Raw genomic sequence first — 21,951 nt, 5'->3', positions numbered from 1 at the left:
TCATAAGAGTCCCCAAGCTCCATCCACACTTTGGCTGTGAGTGTCTGTTTTTGTTTGAGACTCCTGCTGGGTGGAGACTCTCAGAGGACAACATTCTGCTGTCTGCAAGAATACAGACTATTACTAAAAGTGTTAGGGCTTGATTCTTACCCATGTTATTAGTCTCAAATTGGGCTCCATCCTCCCTGCCTGAATTTCTTGTAGATAGGATAAAATTTAGTTTGAATGTTTTAAGGGCAAGTTGGTGTCTCTATCACTGCACTGCGGTTCCTTTCTGACTACAACAGGTGGCCTCTTCAGATTTCCTATCACAAATGTAGTAAGTCACAGCTCAGGACATGCCCATTTATTCTTGGGTGCCTCTTGTATACCAGATCTCTTTCTTGTTCTGGAGATGTCCCCCACCTCCTCACCCAAGTCAGTTGCAGATTTCGATTCATTCCCATGTCCTTATTGCCAAGTCTCCTTTCCTTCCCCACACCTGATCGTGAACCACATGTTCCTCTCTCCCTCTCCACTCCCTTCCAACTCTCCTTCTCTTTGTCTCTTATGACTATTTTAGGATTCTAATTTCTAGCACCATCAATTTGCTTACAAATTTCATGATGTCTTTGATTTGAATAGCTGAGTAGTATTCCATTGTATAAATGAGCCACATATTTTTATCCACTCTTCACTTGAGAGACATCTAGATTAGGTCTACATCCTAGTTATTATGAACGTAGTTCAACTACGTAGTTGAAGTGTCATTTTGGTATGCTAGGGCATCTTTTGCTTTTATGCACAGGAGGGTATAGCAGGGTCTTGAGTCAGAACTATTCACAAATTTCAGATAGACCATGAAACTGATTGCCAGAGTAATTGTATAAATTTGTACTCCCATCAGCATGGAGAAGTATTCCCCTTGCTCCAGATTCTGGACAGCATCTGCTGTTGATTGTGTTTCTTATCATAAGCATTCTGATGGGCATAAGGTGGAATCTTTGAATCATTTTATTTGCATATCCCTTATGACTAAGGAAATTGAACATTTCTTTAAGTATCTCTGGGCCATTATAGAACAACAGTTTTACAGAGCTGGAGTCACAGACAAAAGTGAGCTTCCTAACATAAATACTGAAATCCAAAGCAGGGTCCACAGCAGAAGCAGCCTATGGTCTGTGGAATTCTTCTTTAATCTTTTTGTAAGAACAATTGTGGTTTGGGCCTAATATAGATGAATGTAATAAATTCAGAGCTAATACCAAACTCTACATCATATACTAACAGTCCTAATGAAAGGAAATGTTGTCAGCATGAGTTTGGAAGATTGAAACAGAGCTGTATTATATACCACCTGCACTAAACAAATACCTTGGTCCATCCTCACATAATGCTTTTCCACAAATAATTGCAACACCATTTCAAAAACTATATTATCCAAAATTAATCATGCAAATATTTTATAACATCTGCTTACCTGCTAAAATATAAGTGATTTTTTGTTTATGTAGCAGATTACATTAATGGATTTCCATATATTGAACCTCTGTAGTACATAAAATGCACTGAATATTTGCTGATACTATGGTCATGACAACTTTATATAGTAATAGTATCTCAACATTGACAATGAGTTCTTATGTTTTTATTAAGGCCTAGGCTGATAATTTTTCTCAGGCTATTTCATTCTTCATCACCTTTTAAAGTTTGAAATAAATTGGCTTAGCTCTTGAGTGGCCAAGCCAATCCCAGACCACAGCCAGTTAATTTCTCCCAGTAACTTCTAAAAACCATTAAGAGTCCTTAATTGCTTTGTCCCGATTTGCACCTTTTGTGACCTAACCTTTTGCAGACTTATTCTATATCCTAGATAATTAATAGAATCCCATATTTCTCTTTTTTTTTTCAGGGGCGATTTGCATTCCCCAGCAAGGCAATGGTTTTCTTGTTTTGTTATTTTTCTTGAGCAAAAGTTCTTCCCAAGATATTTCTATCTAAATCAACCAATAGGATGCCATCTATATAATGATAAATAATTGATTGGGGGATTTTTGTGGGACTCATCTCCAATGGCTGTCATACAAAATATTGACCCAAGGTAGGGCTATTTTACATTCTCTGTGGCAGGACTTTCCAATGATATCTTTTTTATTTGGCAACCTGTATTGAAGGCAAGTACTGAAAAAGCAAACCTTTCCGTATCACATTGATGTAAAGGAATTGTGAAAAAGCAATCTTTTATATTAATCACTGACAGGCCATTTCTTAGGCAACAAGGAAGACAATGAGAGTCCAGACTGCAAAGAACCTATTGGCTGAATAATCTTATCAGTTGCTCTGAGATCTTTGAACAAAGTCCATTTGCAAGATTTTTTTTTATTTTATTCGATATAATTTTTATTTACATTTCAAATGTTTTCCCCTTTTCTAGCCCCCCACTCCCTGAAAGTCCCATAAGCCCTTTTCTCTCCCCCTGTCCTCCCACCCACCCCTTCCCACTTCCCCGTTCTGGTTTTGCCCTATACTGCTTCACTGAGTCTTTCCAGAACAAGGGGCCACTCCTCCATTCTTCTTGTACCTCATTTGATGTGTGGATTATGTTTTGGTTTTTTTTTTTTTAATGGCAAATTCCAGAGAATTCCAAGAGCTGTTAGTCCTATATATGCTGACCCTCCAGCTGCTCCTGGATGAATTGCTCTAATGCCTATAGTTTTTCCTTTGTAATAGAACTTTGATCACTCCAAATGGTTTGGTCAGTCAATCACCTTAGTGATAAGCCTGTTGGTGTTTTATCAGCAGTACCTCCTTGAGATAGAGTTATATTGCCAGCCCCTGTTGTATCTTGTTTATGGACATCCTAGACAGTCTGTAAATGTCTTCAATAACATTCCTTAACTAATTTAATTTTTATTAGAAGCCTGATCAGTTTTGTGTCTAGAATTTGAAACTGAGGGGATATTAATTTGTGTTTTCCACTGCTGTAACAGATCTCTTCCCCCATACAATAATGGCTATGTAATCCATGTATGACCTCAATTTTCCTAATTGAACTTCAGGTCCTATCCATTTAATTCATTTGCTGCATTACTTTATTTGGGATAAAGTCACAAATCCTTGAAATTGGATGTCTACTTCTTTTTATTTTTAATAATTTTATATTGTGTTATATTCTATGATATAACAATGTATCACACATTTAGATAAAACATCCAAATTATTCACTCATCTACTTTTATGTAAAAGTGAATCTCAACTCAGTTGTGGCCAGCTCCAATAATGGAGGCCACCTGGATCATGGAGTGAAGACTTCAGCTTCTGTAGCTTCAAAACATGCTTTCTGATGCCTGACCTTGGCCATGTGAGTAAGCAAGACTGGGGCCTGGCCCTGAGGGCTCACTGGCAGCATGTACGGGAGCCAAGTCACCTAGAGACCTGAGAGGTGAAAGCAAAGTTCTCCCAGTTTTCCAGTTTGACTTTCCTGGCTAAATTTGAAATTTTTCTCAGAGAGACAGTAACCCAATTCTCTGCTCTTCATACCACACACTGCCCATGTTCATGGCCTTCTTCTGTGCTGTAAGGTAGAAGAAGGAAGACTTGGCCACCATTTGCATGGGTGGTCAGTGGATGTACATGTACTTGTAGGGATGTCTACCTCTTGAAGTTGTCAACTTGCAGGCCAATATTTTGGAGAGATAATAGTGACATCTGTTTCAGTGTCAACCATTCCTTCAACTACAATATTGCTTACTTGGATTCTGAGTTTTGGCCTTAGATCCTCTAGAGAAGTTTGCCAAAATAAATCAGATTTGGTCCCCTTTTAGGTTTTTTGAATTGTCAGTAGAATTTAGCTCAGATTTGTTATCTGGTCTCACAATGTCAGTTTTAGAGCACTGATATTTAATTGTTCTGAGGAGGAGAACTCTCACTTCTTGGCATTGGGACCTGCAGGAGGATCCCCTGTTAGTGTTTTGGTAACGTTGCCCCATTTGTTTGTGGTTTCTCTACATTCTCTAGGCAAATGTTAGCTTTTGCCGCATCTTTAACAAATCCAGAAGGCAAAACCTTACTTTGGGAATTAATTTATTTTTTCCTTCAGTTTATGCTGGCATGACCCTGCTCATCACAAAGAAACATTTAAAACCTTGGGCCATGTCCTGGTCTCTAGTGGCTGCCTCTCTGATTAAAACCATAGCAGGTGAACAATGTCTAATGTCAGTGCTATCTAATCCACTCATCTGTTGATGCAGACCTTTCCCTCAGTGGTCTGGTTACCTCCTTGCATTCAGCATTCACATTTTTAAATGTGAATTTAAAAGACTAAATTTTAGTCTAAAATTTAGACTAAAGACTAGATTTTTGCCTTTCTTGATGCTGCATCTGATAAACTCATTTCCACAGCTGATATTAAAATTTTCAAATAGTTGGCGAAGGTTTCCTTTGGACCTTGCATGACTTTAGGATGTGGTTCAAGTCTTTTGCCTGATTCAGCAACTTTGTCCCAGGCATTTAAGGCTGCCAATACACACAATACCAAAGTTTCTTCATCATATGCAGCCTGCACCTCTATTTCAGCAAAGCAGCTTTCACCAAGTAGCCGATCTGTGGAAGTCTCTCTACCCTTGGCTCTACTGTGTCCTGCTATCTCCTTTGTCTTTTCTCTCCACCATGAGAAACACTGTAAATGTGATGCAGGATCCAGCACTGCTTTTGCCATATCCTTCCTGTCTTGTGGGGTTGCACTATTTTTAAATATTTATTTTATTTTTTATAAGTACAGTGTAGCAGTCTTCAGACTTACCAGAAGAGGGTGTCAGATCTTGTTGCAGATGGTGGTTAGCCACCCTGTGGTTGCTTGGATTTTAACTTAGGATCTTTAGGAAGAGTAATCAGTGCTGTTAACTGCTGATCCATCTCTCCAGCCCAATTACACTATTTTTAATAGCCCAAGATGTCAGGATTTGTTGTACAAATGGTGCATGCATTCCTAAATTAGTGACACTTTCATTAAATTTTCTTAATTTTAACACATCAATGTGTTGCCATTCAAATTCCTGATTACTCTATAGATGATCCATCTAGATATTTTTGTTGTGTACTTACCTGGTATAGTAAGGTTTGTTTTTTAATTACCTTAGATTGGTATTTTTTATCTTCTGTCTCTACCTGAGTATTTTTCTTATTTCAAAATAAGATCTGTGTCCCTGCTTCATATCTCTCCTTTTGTCACTACTCCTAATTCTTGAGTTCCTGTATTCTCTGTTCAAGGTTCTGCCTCCATATTTAAATTCTTCTTTATATTGTAATTCTGATATTCTGCTGTCTATTTTATTTTCATTGATTAATTTTAAAAGGTTCTTCTCAAAGTCTTGCTTCCAATCCTCATTATTTTCTCTTTGCTGTTCAGTTTGATCTGGGAACTATTGTATCCTTTGTTCTTGCATCTTTTCCAGCACATGTCTCCCACCTTAATTTTTGTCTTTCTCTCTCTTATTCTGGAGTATAATTTTCTGACTTTTCAATTCGTGTGTTTCCTCTAAGTAATGTTGCCAAGTCTTAAGTTTCTCTTTCTATTGTTGATTATACAATTATACTGTTGTATAAATTCCCATATCTTCTGTTCTAGACCTTGCTTCCATAATTTTAACTTCTCCTTATGTTGCAATTCTGATATTGTAGCATCTAACTTATTTTGAATTATTAGCTTTAGTAAGTTGTCCTCTAGAGCTTGCTTCCAAATTTTATCCCTATCTGCTTGCTGTTTAGCCTGATCTGTGAATTGTAGAATCATTTTTCCTAGTATCTTTTTCATGTCCTGTCTCCAACCTTTATTCTCCTCTTTCTGTTGCCAATATTGACCTATAAAATCCTGAACCTTTAGTTCTAGAGTTCCCTCTAGGCCATGTTGCCAAGTCTTAATCTTATCTCTCTGTTGCTCAGTCTCATCTATGAACTTTTCTAGTGTTTCTTCTAATCTTTTGTCTAAGGCATGTAATTTTTTATCTAGGGCCCTGTCTTTTGAGGAGACATAGTAAATCAAGAGGATAAATATTTCAGTAACAGTCAATGACAAGATGTATATTTCCTCTAAATCCATCCTGTTGAAAATATCATCCCATAAAGCCCAAAAGGTATTTGTTGTTTTCCTCATCTTTGAGTATCAGAGGATTACACACACACACACACACACACACACACAATTTTTATTATCAATGTATGATTCTTATTGCCTGATTTGGAGTCCATTTTTCTTTCTCTGCTGTTCAATTTAGGACACTGCAGTCCACTCAGATCACAAGAAGGCACTAATTGTAGAAAGAATAGCAGTTTCTGTGCTTCTGAGCTGGCTCTCTGTCTTTTGTTTGGGTTGTATCTGGCAGCTTGTCTTTGTGTGCTGATCTCAGGCAGCCTTTATCACAAGCAGTCTGAAGAGCCAATCTGGCTATCTCATGTCCTCTGCAGACTAAGGGGATGTGTGGGGAATGAGCACAGAAATGCCCTTACAGGCTTAGATGCCCTGATCAGGACACTTCGTCTGCCAGAAAAGAGCCTCCCATGCAGTTGCTGTCCAGGGCACTGTCCCTCCCTATTAATCCAGAGTACTGCCCAACTCTAGCTCAAGGCTGGGGTCCCACACTGTAGCTGACTTTAGTCACCTTTCAATCCACAGGCTGCTGTAGCATTGGAACTCTGTCTGATCTGTGTATTTGGTGGTAGAGAGGGGCAGTTGTATTTTATCTCAGGTTAGATGGGTTCTAAACAATACATTAGGTGCCAATTTTTTGCTGTAATTCTCCAACCCCAATAAGTTTGTGCAAAGAACATGTGACTCAGTTGCAATATTTATAAGCTGCATGCCTTCATTTAGCAGATTTACCACTACACTACTCTAGTCCCCAAGTATGAGATCCCTTGCTTCTTGCAGCTTCTCCAGGACACATGGTTCTGCTCCACCTTCTTTCCAACTCGTTTTCTTTTAACTTCTGTCTCTTCCATCTCCTTATTCCTCTCTTCTCTCTGTGTAAAACCTCCAGTATCCTTTCCTTTCCACTGTCCAATTACAGACTCTAGCCTTTATTTGACCAATAAAAAGGGGGGAAGGTTCACACAAAATCACCAGTGTATTTGATTGACCCCTCATTGGGGCAGCCCCTCTGGACGAAGCAGAATTAGCATAAAAACACATACAGCACCAGGACATACACAAGGATTGACCCCTTCCGTGTACCCTCCCACAAAGACCTTCCTCCACTGGAGACATGATGTTGGCATACAGTCATAGCCTAACAGCTATAGAAATCTCCTACTAAGCACAATACATCTGAGTCCCACACACACTTTCCTCCCTCCTCAATTTTTCCCTTCCTTGTTAATTTACCCCTGTGTCTCATCTGGCCATCAGTAGCCTCCCTGGCCAGTTCATGGAACACCAATTAAGATCCCTTAGGTTTCTCCTAGTCCCCAGAGGCATGCATGTCAAGTTCTCACATCTGGTAACCTTCTGGACTGAGGCAGCAGTTCTAGTCCCATGCATTCTGAGAATATGTGGAAACCTGATTTTTGGAGGATGGTTTTATTTCAGACCAAGAAATGTGTGGTGAATTCTGGGATAGTTCCCCCTACCACTTCTGTTCTGATTCTTATTGACATTATTACTAATATAAAATTTGAACCATTTAATCAAGAGAAAATGCAAGGTCATTATCCATGGGAGCAACAGACTGGGATCAAGGTTACCTGAGACACCACAGCTTGTTTCAGAAACATATTTTTGTAAATATTTCTTTTTGTAAAAGTCTGAAAATGGAACTGTCCCAGAATGAATATGACTTCCCAGAGAGAAATCACTTCGCATACAAGTAAAATGTGGATTAAGAAAAAAAATTGCTTTAGAGATTGCATGCATTCATCAGAGGCTAATTATCAGTGTAGTCTAGCATAAATTTTGCATTCAGCATGTGCTGTCACTCTTAAGTCTCTTTTAGGTTCAGGTCCTATGTTATGCTTTGAACAGTTTAAATATGGACTGGAGACACCAAGTCTAGACACTTAGGCAGATGGGATATTTACATAGTACAGATATTGCCAGACTCATTTTCTTACTGACACCATTGCCCTAAAACAGCAGGTTATTCTCCCTGGCTGATTCAACTCAGCTGCTTAGGCTCCAACTCCTCTCCATGAAGACATTCAATCTGACTTCTCTAAACTTCCCTTCCATTGCTCTGCTTGGCCTCATGCTAACTCTGGTAATATGTTTCAATCTTCTCTCTCATTCTCTGGCTTGTTCTATTGTCAATACATTCGACCCTTAGTGAGTGCCCCCAATGCCTAGGACCCAGGCTCTTCCTGGCTCTGCCAATCATATTCTTGGGTTGAGAGTGAGCTATGTCATTGTCCATGTCTGAGAGCCTCATGTAAAGGCTTGTTTGATCATGCTAGATTTCAACAGGATGGTATTTTTCCTTTACAAAAGTTGAGAACAGTGCACTTTTGCTCTCATGGCAGACTATGATTTTCTCAAGAAGAAAACTGGATCATTACAGCACAGCAGGCCTAATGTTGGGTGTGGCCCTATATTGTCCCTTGAGCAGCTCTTTAGAGGCCTGGTCTTTGATATGGTGATGGTCTAGTGACTAGATGTAAATCCAGTGCAGTCTCATTTGTAATGGGTTGGAGACAACTTTTGGGACAGTTCTGGTAAACAAATGTATATTTTAGCATTCTAGTATCTACCAGGTCTGTTTAGCATACTACTTAGAGGCAGTCCTCCCTCTGCTACCTTCTACCTGGCTCACTATTATCTAAGCATTTGTAAATCCTATACATAGCAATTATACTATTGAAAATCACACTTTTTTATGTTAATCCTAATTCTTTTATTGAAAAAGAAAGTAAAAATATTCTATGATAAAATTGGAGATTTACGTGGAAAATATTTCTGACAAAATTGAAAAAAATATCAAGAAAAAATGTTAAATTTAACAATTTTCATGGAAAATCAAAGAGTAAAATGGTAAACACAAAGAACATTGCTAAATTAATTGAAAAAGGAAGTAGAAACATTTATGATAGAACTGAAGATTTACATGGAAAATATTTCTGAGACAATTATAGAAAAATATAGAATAACATGTTGAAATTGAAGATTATATGGGAAAATTACACAGATAAAATGGTAGGCATAAAAATATTTCTAGCTGGGCAGTGGTAATGCATGACTTTAATCCCAGCTCTTTGGAGGCAGAGGCAGACAGATTTATGAGTTCGAGGCCAGCCTGGTCTTCAGAGTGAGTTCCAGGACTACCAGGGCTCAGCAGAGAAACCCTGACTCAAAAAAAGTATATTTCTACATTGATTGAAAGTGGAATTATAAATATTTTCTGATAACATTAAAGAAATATATAGAAATACATGTTAAAAGTGAAGGTTCTCATGGAAAATTATACAGATAATATGCTAGGCATAAAAAGTATTTCTAAGTTTTTTGAAAGTGCAATTATAAACATTTTCTGATTGAATATTTACATCAAAATATTTCTGATAAAATTGAAGAAATATATAGAAAAACATGTTAAAATTGAAAATTATCATGGAAAATAATATAGACAAAATGGTAGACATAAAAACATTACTAAATTAATTGGAAGAGGAATTACAAACATTTTTGATAAAATTGAAGATTTCCATGAAAAATACTTCTGTCAGTCTATGCCTTTTTATTGGGAAATTGAGTCCATTGGTATTAAGAGATATTAAGGAATAGTGAGTGTTGCTTCCTGTTATTTTTGGTGTTGTTTTTATATTTATGTGGTTACATACTTTGGGGTTTCTTGGAAGATTACTTACTTGCTTTTTCTAGGGTGTAGTTTCCCTCCTTGTGTTGGTATTTTCCACCTATTATACTTTGCAAGGCTGGATTTATGGAAAGATATTGTGTAAATTTGGTTTTATCATGGAATATATTGGTCTCCATCTATAGTGATTGAGTTTTGCTTGGTATAGTATTCTGGGCTGACATTTGAGTTCTCTTAGGTTCTGTATGAGATCTGCCCGGGATCTTTTAGCTTTCATGGTCTCCGGTGAGAAGTCTGGTGTAATTGTGATAGGTCTGCCTTTATAAGGTACTTGACCTTTTTCCCTTAATGCTTTTAATATTCTTTCTTTGTTTAGTGCATTTGGTGCTTTGATTATTATGTGACAGGAGGACTTTCTGTTCTGGTCCAGTCTGTTTAGAGTTCTGTACGCTTCTTGTATGTTCATGGGCATCTCTTTCTTTAGGTTTGGGACATTTTCTTCTATAATTTTGTTGAAGATATTTACTGGCCCTTTAACTTGTAGATCTTCACTCTTTTCTATACCTATAATCCTTAGGTTTGGTCTTCTCATTGTGTCCTGAACTTCCTGGATGTTTTGGGTTGCAAGCTTTTCTCATGTTGCATTTTCTTTGACTGTAGAGTCAATGCTTTCTATGGTATCCTCAACACCTGAGATTTTCTTCTCTCTCTTGTATTCTGTTGTTGATGCTTGCATCTATGACTCCTGATGTCTTTCCAAGGTTTTCTATCTCCAGAGTTGTCTCCTTTTGTGATTTCTTCATTGTTTCTACTTTCATATTTAGATCCTGGATGGTTTTATTCAGTTCCTTCACTTGTTTGTTTGTATTTTCCTGTAATTCTTTAAGGGATTTCTATGTTTTTTTTTCTTTAAGGGTTTCTACCTGATTACCCATGTTCTCCTGTACTTCTTTAAGGGATTTTTGTGTTTCCTATTTAAGGGTTTTTACCTGTTGTCCCATGTTCTCCTGCATTTCTATAAGGGAGTTATTTATGTCCTTTTGAAATCCTCTATTAGTATCTTGAGATACTAATAACCCAACTCTTGCTTTTCTGGTGTGTTGGGGTATCCATGAGGGGTATCTGTGACTTGTTGTGGTGGGACAACATGGCTCTGATGTTGCAAAGTAGCCTTGGTTTCTGTTGGTTAGAGTTCTTGCTCTTACCTTTCACCATCTGGTTATCTCTGGTCTTAGCTGGACTTCCTGTCTCTGACTGGAGCTTGTCCATCTTATGAGTCTGTGACCAAACTCACTCAGTCAGTCAACAGGTTTTCCAGTGCAGGAGTGAGGACTGAAAAGAAAGAGACAATTAGACAAAACTGCAGCATGACCCCAGTCAAATCTGAGACTGAAGGATTGGTTTAATCCATTTTTATACCCATTTACTTACAAGCATGAATTAATGTCAATAGTAGTACAATAAGGAATAAGTAAGACAGTAAACACAAAATCGTCAAGGCAGCAAACAAATTCCACCATCACTTCATTGACAGTTGTTTCCAAGGGTGTGTAAGGATGACCAAAATACTAGAGCCTACTTCCTTGTCCAAGCCCAGAATCTTACCTGAAGCTTGTTTCTGCCATAATCTACTTCCTTATTATGCCCTAATGTCAGATTCCTGCTTAAGCCCTTGTCCTTGGCCAATGTCAGACTCTTGCCAGTCAGCACGGCACCCCAATAAGGCTCTCCACATCTCTCCCTTTTTTATTTCATAAACAAGGTTGAGCCTGACTTAGGTCGTTCTCACAAGAGGGCCTTCCTTACCAGTCATCAAGATCACGTGCAGCTTGTTTGTATTAATTGAACAAACACAGCCTTATTTGTGTTTACTAATAAGCAAACACTGTCTTATTAGTATTTATTAATAAACATGGGCTTTTGGTGCATGTCTCTGTCTTAGGTTGGTAAGGCTTTTTGTAGAGTCTTACCCGTCCTTGACTTGCCAGCCTGTTATATTAGTGACTCTGTTTGGGGGTTCGTTCTTTGTTTCAAGCCATGTATCTTGGATTCCAACAGATTAATATTGTTAAAGACAAGCTTTAACGCGATGGGCAGGAATAGAAGTACTCCCAGGACAAGAAGGGATAGCATGATCAAGCTATATATGCAATTCTTTTTTTTATTCAAATATTTTTATTTACATTTCAAATGATTTCCCCCTTTCTGGCCACCAACTCCCCGAAAGTCATATAAGCCCACTTCCCTCCCCCTGTTCTCCCACCCTCCCCTTCCCACTTCCCTGTTCTGGTTTTGCCCTATACTGCTACACTGAGTCTATCCAGAACCAGGGGCCACTCATCCATTCTTCTTGTACCTCATTTGATGTGTGGATTATGTTTTGGGTATTCCAGGTTTCCAGGCTAATATCCACTTATTAGTGAGTGCATACCATAATTGATCTTTTGAGACTGGGTTACCTCACTTAGTATGATGTTCTCCAGTTCCATTCATTTGCCTAAGAATTTCATGAATTCATTGTTTCTAATGGCTGAATAGTACTCCATTGTGTATATATACCACATTTTTTTGCATTCATTCTTCTGTTGAGGGATACCTGGGTTCTTTCCAGCTTCTGGCTATTATAAATAGGGTTGCTATGAACATAGTGGAGCATATATCCTTATTACATGCTGGGGAATCCTCTGGGTATATGCCCAGGAGTGGTATAGCAGGATCTTTTGGAATTGATGTGCCCAGTTTTCTGAGGAACCGCCAGACTGATTTCCAGAGTGGTTGTACCAATTTGCAACCCCACCAGCAGTGGAGGAGTGCAATTCTTAAAGTTTGACCAGGATGGAAATACTGACTTCAGGCAATGGATAATTTTGCCAGCAAAATCGGCAGCATCAAAGCTCAGTGGAGCAGCATTCTTCATAATCTCAGTATACAAAGATAAAACATCTAGAGAGATGTTGGACTTATGCCAAATACCCGGCAAGTGTTTTTGAACCCTTTTCCAATTATAGTGACTATCATTGTAAACTTTAGAAGTAACACAAATCCATTGGTATGTAGCATGGCACTCAAGATGACTTCTTACTTTTAAACTCTGGACCTGCTCTCCAACAATTTGGAGGGTATCATAAAGAGCATTGATCCATTGCTCCAAATGTCTATCTAAGTCTTCTTGAATGCTCAGAACATTAGTAACATTGTTTGCTAAATGATTAACAAAATTAGCTGTCTTAACCTTTTGTGCCAAGGCAATTGCAGAGGCAGTGGTTCTAGCTATCAATGCAAATAAAGCTGCTATACCAGCAACAATCAAGTCCATTACCCTCTTGCTTCTGTTTAAAGCTTGACTCACTTCCTCCAGTACCTGCAAGTTTTTTCAGAATACCATGGTCCTGTAATATTTATAGGAATAAGACAAAAGCTGTTGATAGACCACCATAACAGACAGGCAAGTTTTCAACACACTAACACAATTAGAAAATGTACAATCAATACAACTTACATTAAATACTGTAGAAGAGACAAAAGTAATTTTGACATTACCAATTAATAAAAAATTGGGGGCTTTAACACATGACCTAACACTAGTTTGGAATCCAGATCCTGTCTCAATTTTGTCTATCACCAATGCGAATTTATAGCTACAGCTAACTTCCAGATATGCCTTTGGAAATGGTCTGTTTCTGATTTCCAAAGGCCTATGGACATCTTTTGTCCTTTTGTCCAATGTTTGACTGATTCCCTGCCCAATCAATAATTTGCATTTTATTGGAAACATTAAACCAGATGGGGCATTGATTAAAACATTCTTTCCAATTAATAACCCTGTTAAATGCCTGTTCCTCCTCCTCTGTGGGTGCAGATCCACAAGGTCGTAGCTCATGAGCATTAGGGGCAGATCCCTTATGTTTAGGCATGCCTAACTCTATGATTTGAGTTACAGTTTGTGAAGCCTTTTTCTTCCAAGTTTGAGGAAACACTGAAATACACCCATCATCTGTACTATTCTTCACAAAGCAAACAGGGATCCCATCACCAAATGCATTGAAAATCAGTCTCATTATAAACTGGCTTGCCTGTCCTGGGGGCATCCGAGAATTTGAGTATTGTTACTGGTCACGAGAATCTCTGGTCTGGACCACACTGCTGGATGCATACTTGGTGGGTCAGGAACATAGGCCCAGTGGACTTCACCATGTGCAGGAGTTGTCATCAGCAGCAGAAGAATCAGCAGCAGGATGGGGTTGTTCCACAGGGGGGTGGGGTGGGATTGTTCCATTTGTTTCACCAGCCTTTCTGGCAGCCACCAAGTTCTATTTTCTTCCTGCAAAAAACACAAGCATGACCTCGTCCCCATATAAGTACAGGGCTGGGTCCATGCCATTGGCCTGTAATAGGATCCTTCCACTTAACTGAAGAATATGTAGTGGAAATGTGGGGATGCCAAAAATGCTCAGCTGCTGAATGTCCATAAGCATCCAAATTTAAAAAATTTAAAATAAAAAGAGCATGATTTAGGTAGTTTTGTGGTGTACAAGGATATAACTCCACCTTTTTTATTTTATGAAGATATTTTTGTAAAGTTCCATGAGCCCATTCCACTATGCCTTGTCCTTGAGGAATCCCAGTAATATGGATGATATTAAATTGTCTGCAGAGAGTCTCAAATGCTCGACTGCAATAGCCAGTTCTGTTACCAGTTTTAATCTGATTGGGAATACCCAATATAGACAAACAACTTAGGCAATGATTGATTACATTTTTTGTTGTTTCTCCTGTTAAGGCAGTGGCAACTAGAAAGCCTGAAAATGTGTCAATAGTCACATGTACATATTGTAATTTTCCAAAGTCAGAAATGTGAGTAACATCCATTTGCCATAATTGATCAGGTATAAGTCCTCTAGGATTAACACCATTATGTGGTACAGGTAGAAACTGAGGACATTCAGGGCAAGTCTTTAAAATTTGACATGCACGTTCTCTAGAAATACCAAATTGCCATCTCAAGCTATTACTATTTTGATGATGTAAAGAATGAGACTGTTTGGCTAATTGTTCCTGTGTAAGACTTATAACTTTCTGGTATATAAATCTGCTGTGGCATTGCCCTCACTAAGGGGGCCTTACCCACCCCTTACGTGCAAAATAGGGAACTGTACATTCTCTTAAATTGAGTTGTATTTGCATAAATAATTGCAAAAATTGAGAATTAGCAGTATCTAAAAAAGGAGCAGTTTCTAGTAATTGCAAGCCATGAGCTATATATTGGCTATTAGTATACAAATTAAAAGCTTGTTTTTTCAGTATTTCAAAAACAGCAGCCACAGTACATAGTTTGATTATTTGTGCTAAAGCAGGGGGAACTCAAGAGAAAGGATCTGTGATTCAATCACATATGCAGCCTTCACATTAGATGAGCCATCTGTAAATACAGTGAGCGCATTCTCCATGGGATACATGCGTAAATTCACAGGGAATATAAAAGCATGCATAGAGGCAAATTCTAACAATTTGTCTTTTGGATAATGATTACCAATTTTGCTTAGAAAATTTGTACATGCAATAGGCCAAATATCAGTATTTTACAATAACCAATTTAAATGTTGTTTGGAATAAGGAATAAATATTTCATCAGGTTCTTTCCCAAAATATTTTTTTGATTCTATCCTACAATTCTGTATTAACACAACAACAGCTTCATAATAAGGTGTTAAAACTTTCTTTGGAGATGAAGAAAGATGAATCCACATAGTGGTCCCTTCTGCCAAAGGACTGCTGTTGGCATTGACTTGTAACAAGAATACAAGCAGCCAATAATTGATCATAGTATATATAATGTATCTCTTGCTGGTTAATAGCTTCCTCTACTTTCTGCAAAGCTATTCGTCCCTTATCAGTTGTCTAGGAGAATTAGGATTTGCATCTCCCTTGAGGGTATCAAACAGAGGTTTAAGTTCCCCTATAGTAAGCTTAAGATGAGGTCTTAGCTAATTAATATCTCCTAGTAACCTTTAAAAATCATCCAGAGTAAGTAAATTATCTTTCCTTATTTGAATTTTCTGTGCTACAATTCGTTTTGGGTATAACTGATGTCACAAATATTGAAAAGGATATTGTCTCTGAATTTTTTCTGGAGCAACAACTAATCCCCAAGATTTTTTTTCTTTTTTTTTAATTTATTGATATATTTATTTACATTTCAAATGTGACCCGTCCAGCAGGTCCAGTTATTCCCGGGTCCCGAAGAGGCACTACCTGAGGGTCAAAAATGGGGGGGAGAGAGAAAGGAAGCCAAGCACGCTAACAAAGTCAGAGTCAGTCTAGGTTGTGTCATGGCTTCGTTTAATGTTGGGGAGGTAAGTGGGTTTTAAGGCTTACAGAGAAGGAAATAACCTTCACACCAGACAAAGGAGGGAAGGGCAGAGACACCCCTAGGGGTTGAAGCAGGAAGCAAGCGAGGAGGTCATCTGGTCATCTGGAGAGGACACCCAGAGTTAACGCCAGCAGGTACATTCCGCGGTTAGGGCAGGAACATCTTGTGGTATTCTCGGGAATCTTCTCGCACCTAAAGCTAATGGGGAAGGCTCTAGTTAATTGTTCTCATATTTTAGCAGCCACCACCTTAGGGCCATGAGTAAGCAAGCGTAAGTCCGAATAGCTCAGGATGGCTTCCCACATCTTCTCCTTTTTTCTTTCTTAAGTTGAGGGGTGGCTATGGAAAGAGGGTCGGTGGAGAGCCTGTTTTAGGCTATGTGGTTTTGCCCCCACGTCCAGCACCGCAGTAACTAGGCCTTTTGAGATCCTAGTAGGGCAGGGCCTCTGCCTTAGGCTATGTAAGTTGCATCCACTCCTGGCATCACATCCTACTCCAATGGCTTAATCAGGCCCTTGGTGAGTGTGACGGGCATCCAGGTAGTGGACTCACAATAATCCCGTCATGGAGTCACCCTGCAGCCAAGAGGTGGTGTGCATCTGGCTCATGGCACCACAATATTCCCGTCATTGGCTACTCCACAGCTTATGGCCCTCAGCCACTATTAGGAGCCAGAGGTCACCATCCCTGGCATTGACGTTTCTACAGCTTATGGAACCAAGAAAGCTCTGTGCCTGCAGCAAGGGTGGAGAACTGAAGGCCGAAGGTTGCTACCTCCATGTCTGTCAAGGCAGAATCAATCTGTGATTTAACAAAACTGGTCAATCTGTTAAAAGCCCAGGGGCCAAATGACAAAAGCAACAAAAGACCCAGGAGGGGCCCCAAAAGGCTGGAGAGCAAGGTGGAAAGCCAGGGCGAAGTCTCAGCATCAGCATACTCTGGCAGCTAGCATGTTCCTTCAGCATCCTGTAGAAAGAACACAAACATGCCTCTTCTCTACACTTAGAGTTCCCTGGCATTAAAATTTTTAAATTTTTATGGTATATAGAGATGTGATTCTCCCTTCTTTTATTATAAAAATATTGTTGTGAAGTTCTATGGGCCTGTTCCATAATATCTTGTCTCTGAGAATTATGAGGAATCTCAGTAATATGATTAATATTAAATTATTAATAAAACATCTCAAATGACTGACTATAATAATCAGTTATAATATTTGTCTTGATCTGATTTGGAAAATTCAGTATAAAAAATAACATGTAAAAACAGTTATAACTAGAAAGCTTGAAAAGCTGTCAATGGTCATATGCATATTTTGATTAATTTTTTTGAATTGCATTTGTATTGTAAAAGTTAAGAATTAGTAGCATTAAAAAAGAAACAATTTCAAGCAATAGTAAGCCATGAGTTATATACATTATTAATAAATAAATCAAAAGTTTGATTTTTAACATTTTAAGAAGAACAGCTACATCACCCAATTCAATTATCTGTGCTGAAGCAAGGGGACACTCAAAAGAATAAACATGTGATCTAATTATATGAGCTTTACTCCCATAGTAGATGTATTTTTATAGGATGATGTATAAATCTATAACAATAAAAATATATATAGAGGTATAATTTTAACAATTTATCTTTTAGATAACAATTACTAATTTCCCCTAAAAATGGCTTGCCATGTAATAAATCAACCATCAATGTTTTGTAATAACCAATTTGATTGCTGTTTGAAACAGGAACAAATGTTTTTTACCTTGAAAACAGAGGTTTAGGTCTTCCGCGGGCAAGCTTAAGATGAGGTTAATATAAGATAAAGCCAATTAATATATCTTAACAACCTTTAAAAATCATTTATGTAAAAATTCTAAAAGCCTATGGTTAGAAGAAAAGGCCTGTAATGAACATTCCATGAACATTATACACTGAAGAATTTAAGATCCTAGCTTCTTGTATTGAGATAGAGACAAAATATTTTTTCTCACTTAAGGTGAGGCTACTCGCCATTCCTTAAAGAAAAAACCTTCTAATGAAATTGTTTTATTGCTTCCTTAAAGTTAGAAGCGAATGTTTTTATAATTGTCAGAATGTAAAGCAAAAAACACCCTTTAATCTATAATTTTGTATGGAGTAGACAGGCCAAATGTTAATGCCTTATTGACCTTTTATAGATTTTAACTGCATTTTAAACCACACCTGGATAAGGATGTAAGGAATGTCCTTTGAGCCAAACTTTCCCTAGTTGAGGCCTGTAAGGCAAAAATAGTTTTTCACAAGTTTCCACTGAGGCAGCCCCAAGCCTTGCATTAACTCAAATGTAAATTCCTCTTTTTTTTTTTTTTCCAAGGACCCACCTTGGGTCCTAGGCTAGGACATTACATGCGCTTCCTCAAACTTAACCACCTTCTAATCTGAGCTTTTTATCTAAGACCAGACCCAAACCCGCACGTCCAGTCCAGCAAGGACACCTTGAGGATTGAATAACCAAAGGAACCTGCAATTCCAGGATTCCGGGAAAGATCCTAGTTTCATTGTAGTCAAAGGAGCCTGTTTGATATCAAATAAATTTCCACTGAGATCTCCCTTTTAATTTTGGAGGGTTAAATTTTGCTTCTACCATTGTAGCCTATAAACTTGTGGAAAAGTAGCAATGGGCCAAAAATGGCCACAGCTGTATCATACTTAAAATTATCTTAATTACAAAATATGTTAAGAATCATGAGCCTTTAACCAGGCACAAACTGCAGCCAATGGCACAGTGGCAATTTTTATTGTAACTCAATTTTTCCTTGCAATATTAGAGCACAACTGCAACTTTGGAAGCAAATTCCAATTTTAAACAATCTATTTTCTTTAAAATCAATGACAAACGTATTATCTTTACAGCACAAGGTTTGTCTGCCTGTTCTTATGTTCAAGTGTATGACGGTGTAACTTATTAAAGAGACATTATTTTAAATCATATTTCTTATAAGTCCAATCTCCAGGCCAAGATTCACACGAAACACCAAGCCAATTTAGAAGCATCTTAGAGGCCTCTATTTCTTGGGTTACGTCATGCCGCGTGTAGCTAGTTAAGATGGCTCTGACACTGAATCACCAGTTTTAAACAAACCTTTTCTTAATAACACTATACCTTTTAAATCATAGCCAATTAATTTATAACTCTATAGCCAAGATATGTAAAACATTTATACCTTTAAGACCTATTAAAAACAAGAATAAAGCGATTACACAAATTTTATTAGTTAAACCAGAGTTTTCCCAAACTGGAGAAACTTAAATTAGTCCTTTAAGAGAAAAAGTTAAGCAAGTTGCCGCTGCCGGGTCTACCTGCTCGCGTGGCCCGCAGAGTTCCGGGGTCCCTCCAAGCTGGAGCAGGGCCAAGTAACTTTGAGGCGCTAGCACTCTGCCTTTAACCACTCGCCAGGGCTGTGCCCTGGCCCACGGAGTTCCGGGCTCTCTCTGGCGGCCGCGGTTATTGCCTGTGCCCCGCGCGCCATGCACTGCCCTGTACTCTACCTCCCAAGTGCTTGGATTAAAGGCGTGCGCCACCATTGTCCACTGCTGCACATTTTTTTTTCCTTTAGCTACATTTTACTCCTACTTATGAATGTGAGGCACCTCAAATTAGCCTCCTCTGTGTAAACTGCAATTGGCAGGACTGCCAGCAAGATAAAGCTTTTTTACTATTTTTTTCTTTTTAACATAAAACATAAAAACGACCAATCATTCAGCCAAACAAAACAATAGACAACACAAATTGACACACATATAGACAAGTTTTGGTGCACCAAAAGACAAACAACAGACAGCGAGGGAACTTGATGTCCCAGAGATCCAAATATCTTAACCTGAACTAAAGAGATCTCCAATAGGTTTCAGAGAGAAAACAGGACGTCTCCCGTTTTCCTGTCCTCACCAGGAGAGTTTTGAAATAGCTTCCAACCATTTTTTTTTTTATATACCATGTCCTACACATGGACAAACTGCTTTTCTGAAACCTGTTTTTTCTCTTGTTTAAGATTTAACAAGGGGGAAGGAGGATGCCTAGTCGAACACACACACCTGTGGAGAGGGAAGAAGAGCCCAGGAATTTCTCTGCAGTTCCGGTCTTTGCTGCCCGTGAGAGGTTTTTCTCCATCCGCTTCAGCAGCAGTCTCTGACTACTACCTGCATGGGTCTCCCCGGTCCATTTTTGCCTAGTCCCTGTCCAGGGGGATAGCCCTGGGAAGGCATTTGTTGAGCAATAACCTCATTGGGACTACACATAAGGACTTTCATTTGAGAGAGAATGTCTCTTCTCCAGAGGTTAACAGGCAGACCAGGGACCACGAAGGGCTGAGTAGAGCCAGTATTTCCCTCTGTCCTCCCAAGTCAGCAACTGTGAGCTCTGGAGAGTATTTTTAGATTGTCCAATCCCCTGCAGATGGGTCAGAGAGGCTTGCAATGGCCAAGCAGGGAGCCAAGCACATTGCGAGATCACAGTAGAATCGGCACCTGAGTATAAGATGCCCTCAAAGCTTTTACCATTTATTTTAAGGCTGAGTATAGGACGATCTCTGGTGATTGCCTGGACCCAGTAAAGGTCTGAGGAACCTGGCTGAGAGGAGCCGCACTGCCTGCCTATCGCTGGGTATAGGGTGGCAGGCCACGTGGAGGGGCTTGTTTTGGCTCTGGCTTTTTCTAGACATTTGACTTTGAAATAAATCTTAAAGTTAGAGTTACCATTTGCACTCTGAATGAGCCCCCAGTAACTAAAGAATGTATCAGACGTTGGTTCACCTGTACCTGTTTTCAAAATCTTATTAATTTCTTTACCAACCCTATTCCACGTTAGCGGGTGAATGTCAGGTCCACTTAAAACCAAGCAAGGGCATTTTTCATGACAAAACAAAAGAGCTTAATTAAATCTTTTTTCTTAACTCTTACTCCTCTCTCCCTGAATGATTGCTTGATTTCTCCTATGAATCAAGCCTCTTTAGCCTCTTTTCATAATTGTTCCCCCATGACAATCGGATGACAATTGTTCGGCCACTTACCTGCCCCTCCAGCGACGCACGAGCAATGCGGTCTGTGGCGTCCTTCATTCCTTTTCCCGGGATTTCTCCTCCTTCGTCCGGTAGTTGACCGTACTTCGGGTCCCTGGTTCGGGCGCCACTATGACCCGTCCAGCAGGTCCAGTTATTCCCGGGTCCCGAAGAGGCACTACCTGAGGGTCAAAAATGGGGGGGAGAGAGAAAGGAAGCCAAGCACGCTAACAAAGTCAGAGTCAGTCTAGGTTGTGTCATGGCTTCATTTAATGTTGGGGAGATAAGTGGGTTTTAAGGCTTACAGAGAAGGAAATAACCTTCACACCAGACAAAGGAGGGAAGGGCAGAGACACCCCTAGGGGTTGAAGCAGGAAGCAAGCGAGGAGGTCATCTGGTCATCTGGAGAGGACACCCAGAGTTAACGCCAGCAGGTACATTCCGCGGTTAGGGCAGGAACATCTTGTGGTATTCTCGGGAATCTTCTCGCACCTAAAGCTAATGGGGAAGGCTCTAGTTAATTGTTCTCATATTTTAGCAGCCACCACCTTAGGGCCATGAGTAAGCAAGCATAAGTCCGAATAGCTCAGGATGGCTTCCCACACAAATGATTTCCCCTTTTCTGGAACCCCACTCCCTGAAAGTCCCATCAGTCCCCTTCCCTCCCCCTGTTTTCCCACCCAACCCTTCCCACCTCCCTGTTCTGATTTTGCTCTACACTGCTTCACTGAGTCTTTTCAGAACAAGGGGCCACTCCTCCGATCTTCTTGTACCT

This window comes from Apodemus sylvaticus, chromosome 3 (assembly GCF_947179515.1).
Source record: "Apodemus sylvaticus chromosome 3, mApoSyl1.1, whole genome shotgun sequence".
NCBI lineage: Eukaryota > Metazoa > Chordata > Mammalia > Rodentia > Muridae > Apodemus > Apodemus sylvaticus.
The sequence above is the reverse complement of the archived record's forward strand: the minus strand, read 5'-3'. Positions refer to the sequence as shown.